The sequence below is a fragment of the Mustela nivalis genome (assembly GCF_964662115.1).
Source record: "Mustela nivalis genome assembly, chromosome: 4".
Taxonomy (NCBI): domain Eukaryota; kingdom Metazoa; phylum Chordata; class Mammalia; order Carnivora; family Mustelidae; genus Mustela; species Mustela nivalis.
In genome coordinates, this window is record NC_139023.1 from 31,798,165 (window position 1) to 31,809,525 (window position 11,361).

The window sequence follows — 11,361 nt, forward strand, 5'->3', positions numbered from 1 at the left end:
GACAAAACCCAAACCCAAACAACAAAGTAGCAGCTGGTGATGTTTCTGCTGACCCACCAGGACCAGGATACACCATATCTCCTGCCCACTGATGTAACTTTGGTGTGAAGAACTTGACTTCCTAACCACTGGAAAACAGCTACTGTAGCACCAAAGCCCAGACGTCTCTATTCCTGTCACAACAGCAAAAAGTAAAGCACCGTCCAGAACTTCTGATGGTTTACTGAGAGTAGGTCTGATTAGTCGTCCTCGACACGGATCTGCTTCTTCATGCAAGGAAGCCAGGAATTTGGAGTTCCGATATTTTTGCTGGACAGGTGAAATTCACAATGTCGGGACTCCCATAAATGCAGAAAGGCAGACATAAGAGGAAAGATGCATTAGCAGAGTATTCAAAGACCTTGGGGAAGTTTACTGCCCCCAAATTGCTATATAAAGAACTGAGAGATGGTTTATATTCAGAACTAGATCAAGATATAATAGGGCTACGTTAAAGAGAGCTATATCTGGATCATATAGGACAAAAGTAGCGCAGGCTGGGGCTGGACAGCTGGACAGGGTCACACCATGGACGTCAACACATGTTACCCTTTAAATACCATCCCTGTCCAGCTATCCGCTATTCCGACTGTTTCCAGTGGTGAAATAATTTGGAGTCCACCTAAACCACAACTATGAACTTGGAAACTCATTTTCTCAGCATTATAAATTCAGGGACCCAATAAATATTCATGTGGAATGAATAGATGGCACAAAAGATGAATTTTCATATAAAGGATTTGGTCTTAAAGTTGGAATATTTTAATAAGACCTGAACATTTTCATTTGGATGCTAATATTCTGAAAAATGTTAGTATATGACTAATAATCACGTTCTCCAACTATTTATGATATTTTGAAAAATAGAACTACAAAATATTTTGTTGCATCCTCCTTCTAGGTAAATCATAACCATATGCATATTTTCCTAAATCACAGTATAAATCCACAACTAATTATTTATGCACCTGATAAATTTGTTGCAGGATTTCGGCATCCATTCATTTTTCTATCACTAAGAATTAGATTTTAAACACTCCTTTCAGAAACCCAAACTTGGGTGATATTTAAGGACAAATAGTGTGTCCTCTTAAAGCTTTGAAGGTATTAATACATGTTGTATGAAAAATGTAATATCATAAAGGTATATCACACAATAAGTATCAATACCTCCAATCTTTTATTCTTTCCGAAATAACACATGGTATAGAAGCATGCAAATCTTTTACGCTGAGAAGAAATCTGTGGGTTCTTTTTTCATAACAAAGAATAAACTCAGTTTGAGATAGCTGGCTACATGCTATCCATTTTCTGAACCTGTAGCCAGAGATTACTTACTGTAATAACTAATGGCTACCATTTACTGAACAGTGTCATACACCATCATGATCACGAGATATCACATTTACTTCTCACATCAGTAATGTGGTTCTTATTCCCATCTTACACATAAAAGAATGATGGTTCACTGTGATTTATGGACTTTCCAAATATTACCAAGCTAAAAATCACAAAGCAGTGTCATACAGCTACATGAAATATGTGAGATCAGAGATTCCACCAAGGTCCTTGATCAGAAAGTCTGGTGTTCCTTTTACTTTTCCACACTATCACTACAGTAGAAACACTCCTCCATAAACATCTCTACTAGTTTAGAAATAGGTATAAAAATAACTCCACAAGTGGCCACTTTATATTATAACTAGTCAGAGCAACAAGGCAGCTCTGATTCCTCTTTTCATCAAATCTAAACAGAGGCATTTTTTCCCATTTTTCTTCACGGCTGATGGGAAGGGAGCTACACAGAGGAAAAAGCTGATTCTCTCAGCTACTCTCCTGGATGGAAAAAGCAGTCAAGATGTAAAGACATCTCTAAAGCAGAGTTACTTTCTAAGTCTCCTTGGGGACTTGCCAGAAGGTAGAGTGCATCCAAATCCCAGATGTGGAGATACCACACATTGTCACACATCACACACTGTCACTTGATATGTTTCGCGTGTCTTTGGTTCTAATATATTTTATGGTGTTCCCATTCCAAAGCGATAAGAAAGACACAACTCCCCAAAGCATAATCCTCACTAGGTAGTGATTCTCCAAATCGAAACAAGGACAATATTAAGAGGAAAGCCTAGTATTTACTCGGCAATAGCATACACCAGCAACGTCACATGGGGCATCACGTTTATTCCTCACGTTAAATTATGTAGCAAAGGTCCTTCTCCACTGGAAGGGACAGTGGGAGGAATAGCTACAGAGGGCATATCTAGATGCAAGGGCACTATTTGTTGAATGGATGTAGTACGTCCAGCTGAAAATTATTAGCTAACAGCAGCCTTAGTCCCATAGGTCTCTACATTTCTCTGGAAACTAACCCTCAACTATCTATGTCATGACTTAATTCTGGAAGGCCCAGAAGGTATGCCATGTGCATTCACAAAAACATTTGTCTGCAGCTGTAAAATGGCAATGAATTTTTTGTTGCTTTTAATGTGCGGAAACCACAAAGGTGTTCTGTGTCAATGAACAATATCTGAGACGACCTGTTTATCATCAGGCAGCAAATGCTTAAGAAACTCTTGAGGAGACACTGTAACAATTGAGAAGTAAGCAGGTGGGTTCATTTCTGAATTAGGAAGATCTACATAATTTCTTGTCTTCTACTCCTGGCTTCCTAGTACTTTATATTTGTATTAGCTTTTCTTGAGTGATGTGTAAATGTATTACCGACATATTACTTTCAGATGTCACCAGGAGAAGCTATTCTAAGCTGATTCTTAATTTTGCAGATCTGCAAATCTTATTTAGTTTGCCCAGAGGACAGACTTAGGCCAACAAAATTAACAAATACCGATTTCTAAATCATATGCCAACCAATTAATTTATAGGGAGAATATTTATTACTTAGGGACATAAATATTCATGTTTGTATTGTACCATGACTGGAAATTTTCAGTCATTTTGATTTATGATTATGCATTTATCAATATCTCTATGTTCTCCGTAATATGAGTGTTCAGTAAAGTTGGCTCTCCCTACGTTATTAAGAAGAGGTAGGATACAAAATATGCCGACCAAAGACATTTAAGTCATATGCAGTAGAAAAGTGCCAAATTCTATTTGATGCTTAGTCTACAGATAACAACTTTTCAGATGTTTCTATCTCAACAAAATGATAGACATAGACTAGAAAAAATTGCATAGAGAGACATAAATCATTTTCCTCATCTGTGGTCTTCCAGCAATTATATTACAGAATCAATTTAGATGCTCAGGCAATTGAACTACATCTGTCATTCAAAAGTCTTCAAATGAGAAGCTGATGTAACTTCTTGACTAGCATTCAAAATGAATTATTAATATTATTTTTACTACACTCAGGTCACACTTTGAATGAAGGGCATAAGTGGAAGACCAAAAAAATAAGAGGAAACACGGTGAGTTTTTTGTGATTTTTAAGTTTCAATCTGCCTTTGTATCCCTACACATTCTCTATTTCCAATAAATAAGGTATTCCATCATTCACTCCTTCATCCAATTATTACTCTTGTCTCCTCACAGATTTGATGCCAATATTAACGTCTTTGAAAGGGGAAATATTATGAAAGTACAACATATCATGTCTTATACTCTCACCTCATAATATTTTGGCTTATGGTCTCCACCAAAGCATTAATAATCAAAATTGAGAATAATTCAAAACAGAAGAGCTCGACCATAATCTTTTAAAATCAGTTTTATTTATAATTTCTACAGTTTTATTCCTTAGTATCTTTTACTGGAGATTTTTTTAAAAGATCTTATTTATTTATTTGACAGACAGAGATCACAAATAGGCACAGAGGCAGGCAGAGAGAGAGAGAGGAGGAAGCAGGCTCCCCTCTGAGCAGAGAGCCCAATGTGGGGCTCGATCCCAGGACCCCAGGATCATGACCTGAGCCTAAGGCAGAGGCTTTAAGCCACTAAGCCACCCAGGTGTCCCTACTTGGGATTTTTTTAAGGAACTTTTTATTCTGCAGTCATTCAGTAGCTGAAAACTAAGATAAACATTGAAAGAAAGTGACAGATATAAGACAAACCAGGCTTTCTTACTTGCAGGTGGATATCAAGACTTGAATATAAGATACTTGGATATAACTAACAAAAAAACAAGCTAAATATTCAAATAAATATTTTCTAAGATAAAATTGAATGACTTGTACCATTATCTCATAACTATTTATATAAATAGTTCTTTTACCATTTAATATTGCTATTAATGGCAGATCCTGTGCTCTTTTGCCCTACCAGTACTCTACTAACAATGGTTTCAAACATAGTCATAAACATAGTCATAGTCTAGTTTAAGAAAAATACCTGCTATTTTTTATTTCATTGAATGTATAAGCTCTGAAGCAGCATACTGAGCACACAAAGAATTATAGCTATATCCTAAAGTAAGATGGATATGTCATTAAGTGAACAAACTCTTTCATAAATTGCCCCTGGGAACTACAGGATCAGTTCTTTTATGTAGGAGATTGGAGATGTCACACTAGCAATCTTGTTTGGTCTTCTTAAGTCTACACAATCGTGTTCAAGAACAGAACATGAGCTAAAGACATGTGAAGAAAGCGGAAACTAGCTATCTGCTCTATCACAGCAGCTTCTGATTTTTTTAAAGATTTTATTTATTTACTTGACAGAGAGAGAGACACAAGAGAGGAAACACAAGCAGGGAGAGTGGGAGAGGGAGAAGCAGGCTCCCCACTGAGCAGGGAGCCTGATATTGGGCTCAATCCCAGGACCTTGGGATCATGACCTGAGCTGAAGGCAGGTGCTCAACTGACTAAGCCACCCAGGTGCCCTTGTTCCTGATTTCTTAAATATATTCTCTATAAATGAATCATGTCTTAAAACAGATGAAGAAAGTCCCCCAGCTGAATGGTCCCCCATCTAGCACCATTGCTGATATCAAAAAACTTTCCCTCACAGCCACGGAAAGAGTGCGTGGGCTGAGTAGGAGCAGAGATCACCCGGCTCAAAGGACACGGAAGCTCTCCACACCCCTGCCCAAAGGCTGACCCGACCACACGGGTCACTCAGGAAAGAAAGTGATTGAAGAACTCAGAGGACACCTGTATGATTGAAACTATTCAAAGTCAAGAGTCTGCCTATTCTTTCAACCATATTCCAGCACTCCCAGGATATAATATGTGATTGAACTGAATATCTATTCGGCTGATCATCAGGAACTATGCTGTTAGCAGGAAGAAAGACAAAACATGGATACATATGCCTGAAGTTTATCAAAACGTTACATTCCCTATAATGCAGTTTCTTGGCAGTACAGAAGTGGAACAGCCTAAAGGAACAGAAGTTGTGGGAGGTGCTGTCAGGAAACTCAATTTTCCAAGACCTATCAAGAAATCGGAAGGCCAGAAAATTCCTCAAGTTGAGCTGCAAATACCAGTACATGGAGACAAAGTTCCAGAACCGAAAACAAAGGAAGGCCAACACAATTTCCAGCTTCATAGAATATTATTTTGTGCAGATGACAAAACTGACAAGAGGATATTCACTTTCATATGTAAAGATTCTGAGTCAAATAAATATTTGTGTTGTGTATTTGACAATTAAAATTGTGCTCAAGAAATAACTTTAGGAATTGGCCAAGCATTTGACCTGGCATACAGGAGATTTCCAGAATCTGGAGGAAAAGATGTTGAAACAAGAAAACATATTGCAAGATTACAGAAAAGAATTCAAGACTTAGGAACTGAAAATATGGAACTTAAAAAAAAAGTACAAGATTTGGAAAGCCAGTTAAGAATAACCTAAGTATCAACATCTCCAGCGTCAGTGTGACACCTAAGTCATCCTCCACTGACATCTTTGATACGATACCATTTTCTCCAATATCATACACATCTTTGACATCTACTCGCAATGGGATATAGCTACCTCCAATACCTAGTAGATCTACTGAGATCAACGGAACTCATTTAAAGCAGAACCCTTTGACCCATTTAACTGTGGAGCAGGGGTTTTCCCTCTCAATTTCCATCAGTCAAAATTAGAGGAGATGCAGGAGTGATTTAGAATGCGACTAACTCCTGGAAGGCACAGTCTTTTATCTTGAAACATGAGATAGCAGGTGCTAATGTCAAGAACAAGAGATCCAGATTTGTGTTAAATTTGTTTTATATGCATATACATCATTCCTTATTAGTTTATGACAGGTAGTATATGTGTGCCAATATATTTTTCAAGATCTTTACTTTTTGAAAATTATTTTAGTAGAATGTCTTCCACTATCAATCTATAATGTTTATTTTAAAAACAACTCACCGAAAAGTAAGTCATAATTTAATGTTCCTTTCTGTTTCTCTTGTAGATGAATTTATAATCAAAAAACAAATTATCCAAATATCTGTTTTTGTCTGAGTTCTGAGTAATTAGCATCTTGAAATTTGTGTTCATTTTCCAGGCTGATAGGTTATTGTTGACCCCCAAAAGCCATACCTTGATGATACCTTCCAAAGTGTTTTTTTTTTTTATTGTGTTATGTTAGTCACCATAAAATACATCATTAGTTTTTGATGCAGTGTTCCAAGATTCATTGTTTATGTGTAATACCCAGTGCTCCATGGAATACGTGCACTCCTTAATACTCACCACCAGGATCCCCCATCTCCCCATCCCCTCCCCTCTAAAATCCTGGTTTTTTGTTTTGTTTTGTTTTTTATTTCTTTTCAGCGTAACAGTATTCATTGTTTTTGCACCACACCCAGTGCTCCATGCAATACGTGCCCTCTCTAATACCCACCACCTGGTTCCCCCAACCTCCCACCCCCCCGCCCCTTCAAATCCCTCAGGTTGTTTTTCAGAGTCCATAGTCTTTCATGGTTCACCTCCCCTTCCAATTTCCCTCAACTCCCTTTTCCTCTCCATCTCCCCTTGTCCTCCATGCTATTTGTTATGCTCCACAAATAAGTGAAACTATATGATAATTGACTCTCTCTGCTTGACTTATTTCTCTCAGCATAATCTCTTCCAGTTCCATCCATGTTGCTACAAAAGTTGGGTATTCGTCCTTTCTGATGGAGGCGTATTACTCCATAGTGTATATGGACCACATCTTCCTTAACCATTCATCCATTGAAGGGCATCTTGGTTTCTCAGAGTCCACAGTCTCTCATAGTTCATCCCCCCCTTCAATTTGCCCCAATTCACTTTTTATTTCCTTCTCCTAATGTCCTCCATGTTACTCCTTATGTTCCACAAGTAAGTGAAACCATATGATAATTGACTTTGTCTGCTTTCAAAGTCTTGAGGAGATATACCAATGCCAAACTAAATATGTTCTATATTTAAACCAATAAGCATGTTACCATGCATACACAGATGTTATTTTATGTATTAAATGTTCATATCATTGGCAAAATGTAAACTTCAAATACAATGCCACAAGGTCATTTTTAGTGGGTAAAATAAGCAAAAGCAAAAATATAATTTTCAAAATAATTAAACCAAATAATTATATTTATTAGTAAAAGCAAAGTAATAATGTTAGCTATTATCATTGGTTTACTCTTAATCTTTTATTTCATAAATAAGGATAATGGAAAAAACAAAAATTCACTCATTACAAAACACTTAAAATTTAATTTCATATGAGCTATGTTTATTGCTAAACATCTAAACATCATCTGATCTAGTCTTTAAAAAAATCATTTGGGCACCTGGGTGGCTCAGTGGGATAAGCTGCTGCCTTCGGCTCAGGTCATGATCTCGGGGTCCTGGGATCAAGTCCCGCATCGGGCTCTCTGCTTGGCAGGGAGCCTGCTTCCTCCTCTCTCTCTCTCTGCCTGCCTCTCTGCCTACTTGTGACTCTCTCTGTCAAATAAATAAGTAAAATCTTAAAAAAAAAAAAGTTTAAAAAAATCATTTGGAATATATGTTATCTATAGTTGCAATATCTATTACCCACATTTACTTTACCAAATACATTTTTTTCTCACTGAATAATATTATTCTCATATTTTCTCCTTTGATAAATATTTTCTCACCATATTTTATTTTGTGATGCACCATTAATTTTGATATTTTAAAATCTGTAGCAATTATTCTTTATGAATCATCAGTATTATTTAGCAATATTAATTTGTATTTGTTTTTGTTGAAGTCAGAATTCCATTTTTTACAAAAATCAAGTGGCTTCTCAATTTGAGTTAAAATGAACAATAAAATTTTCTTGTACTTAGTTCATAATGTGCTGATGAACTCTGACCTTTAAAAATGTTTTCTATACCTTTGCCCATTATGTAATGGACTTTAACTGGTACTCAGTGCAAGAAGAACCTATGATTAAAATTTATACTTTGGTTCATTGCATCATAAAAATAGATTAAATTAATGAAAATGTGAGCTTAGACTGGGGTAATTCTCAAAAATAGAGTTTTCTTTTATTTTTTTAATTTTTTAAATTTTATTTTATTTTTTCAGTGTTCCAAAAATTCATTATTTATACACCACACCAAGTTTTCTTTTTTTAAAAAAAGATTTTATTTTATTATTTGACAGACAGAGATCACAAGTAGGCAGAGAGAGAGGAAGGGGAGCAGACTCCCTGCTGAGCAGACAGCCCAATGCAGGGTTTGATTCCAGGGCCCTGGGATCATGACCTGAGCCGAAGGCAGAGGGTTAACCCACCGAGCCACCCAGGTGCCCGTTGAGTTTTCTTTTATTCACGGGAATTTTTGTCAAATGCTAAAGGTACATATTCACTAGGAAAAGAAATTAAATACACTTATGCAATATTATATTTGTTAATCTTCAAATCTATATTTGTAATCTACAAATCTATATTTGTAATAATCTTCATAATGTTCTATGATATATATTAAGCCTTATTTGTTTTCTGTTATCTGTTAAGTTGTATCTTAATTAAAGGTTAGTATATGTTTCATAAAGAAGAATATAATTTTTTGTCATATAGTGTTTTAGAATTTGTATAATGAGGATGTTAGAAGTTGTATCAATGACTTTTTTTAACAGACAGAATTTGTATTTTTATTGTACTTTAAATGCTTTATGTAATAGGTATATATTTGGTGGCCCTTTATCATCAATGGTAACACAAAAGAGTACTAATATGGTATTTGCACGCTTAAATATGTCACTTTACCAATTTTTAATGGTAATCAATTCTGCTACTGGCATGACTGAAGAGTACATAATTGGTCATTAATTATGAACTTTTGTTTCACCAGTGTATTTTTATAAAGATCCAGTTGAAAATTGTATTTCTATGTAAACTTAATGATACATTTGATTTTGCTGAGAATAAATGATTTTTTTAAAAAAAGATGAAGAAGGCCACTTTCTATAGAAACAAAATGATCACCAAAATAATGATTAATGCTATATTTTTTTAAAGAAGATAGTTCAGATATATATTGCTTTCCTTTTTAACTTTCTCCTAACTTGTGTTTATTGAAAAATAATTGCTATTAATGTAGGGTATCTTGGTGGCTCAGTTAGTTAAGCATTTGCCTTCAGCTTGGGTCTTGATCCCAGGGTTCTGGGATGGAGCCCCATGTAGCACTTTCTACTCAACGAGAAGTCAGCCTCTCCCTCTCTCTCTCTGATCCTCCTATGCCTGTGCTCTCTCTCTGTCTGTCTCAAATAAATAAATAAAATCTTAAAAGAAAAATTATTGATATTAATGTTTATGTTAACATGTGTCTGTATCTGTATGTATTATATTCTGAAGCTCCGTGGCCCTGTTTTCCCCTTGCTCTTGCTGCTGCACATTTCAGTGACTTCCTCCTAGACCATGTTTGCCTAAATATTTGGCTGCATTCCAAGTCCCATAGAGGAGTTATATTATCACATTGTCTTCTAATATGTGTTAAATCAAATATTTAATCTGTCTAAATGCTCCAAAGGCTGATGAAATGGTATGGCCAACAATCACTTCCTGAACTCCACACCCTCAAATTTAGGCTTAGAGAGTTGAGTTTTTATGGACTGGCTCCTTTAGTTCTCCTGCTGTGTAATGCTTTGTAACTAATTCTTAGACCTGACATTCCCAGGAGAAGACAAACCCTGCAGTCTGGGCGGTTTTCTTGGATGGGGTTACTCTACAGAGAAATAGTGTTAAGGAATCTCTCTAGAACATAGATATTTGTCTGGACATTGGGTTTTAGAAATGAGTTATCCTCACATGTGTTCTGTCTCGCTCCCCATCTCACTCCTACTGCCTGAGTTAAAATGAATTAAATTTTTATTAGCTTCTATCATAGAAATGTATTTCCTATATTGGTTATAAAATGTGTTTGGCTTTCTTAAGAGTTTAGCTCTTCTGCAACTAATTTGAAATACTCTGCTCCATTAAGAGTGACTTCTACATTTAGATCAGTATATGACTAGTGTAGAAGTTTAGTTTTATTCTATATTGAGAGCACTTTTTGAGGATCAACATATTAGAGATTCTTTAGCTCTCTTTCTTAAATAAATGGCATTATAGTATATGAGTAAGACAGGGAAAGTACAAGGTAATCTTGGACAAACTTGTAGTGCCATGAAGTAAATGCATTTCTCATTTTTTAATGATAAAGACATGTCCAAAGGAACAAGAGTCAACTCAAAGGGACTTCCAAATGCCAAATCTAGGACAATTTAAGGGAAAAAAATAAGGTAATGATAGTAATAGACTATAATGTATAGAATAAGCCAAGTATCCACTAGTTTATTAATAACTATAAAATAGAATATAGAGATAGAAATAAATTAAAATTATATAAATAAATAATTGAAAGATATAAAATATTTAATAAAAATAAACATATTTATTTAATAATTGACTAAAGAAAAACAAATTATATAAATAATTGAATTATAAAATAATAAACAAATACAAATATTTAAAAATAAATAATATAAATATAAATAAATAACTGACATAAAAAAATGACTGAATAAAAAGTAAATGAGGGAAAAAGGAAAACTCTTCTTTACCATGAAATTCCAAACAATATACTTAGAAAAAATGATGAAAAGAGAAAATTCATTATTTAGCAAGTACCATACTAATAATTGTTTTAGGCAAGACTCATCAATAGATGATAAAATTAGTGGGCAAAAATGATGAGACACAGTATTTACATAGTCTCCAGTTATATCCCCTCAAGATAATTATTAATTACAAGGAGAAAAAGAGTCACAGTAATTCTCCAGTGGAGAAATATGGCAGTCATCATCTTATCCAAGTGATCAAAATTAATATCATCACCAGTGAGAATATTAACACTATGTGTCTCTGGAAATGATGCTGCACAG

General features: G+C 35.1%; 1 pseudogene across 1 annotated transcript; it reads left to right on the forward strand.

Annotated features, from left to right (window-relative positions):
• The first annotated feature begins 5,346 nt into the window (after positions 1-5,346).
• On the forward strand, positions 5,347-5,856 carry LOC309863091 (PTB domain-containing engulfment adapter protein 1 pseudogene; annotated as a pseudogene). Its single transcript has one exon. The product of its transcript is annotated as a PTB domain-containing engulfment adapter protein 1 pseudogene (transcript).
• Positions 5,857-11,361: the final 5,505 nt, after the last annotated feature.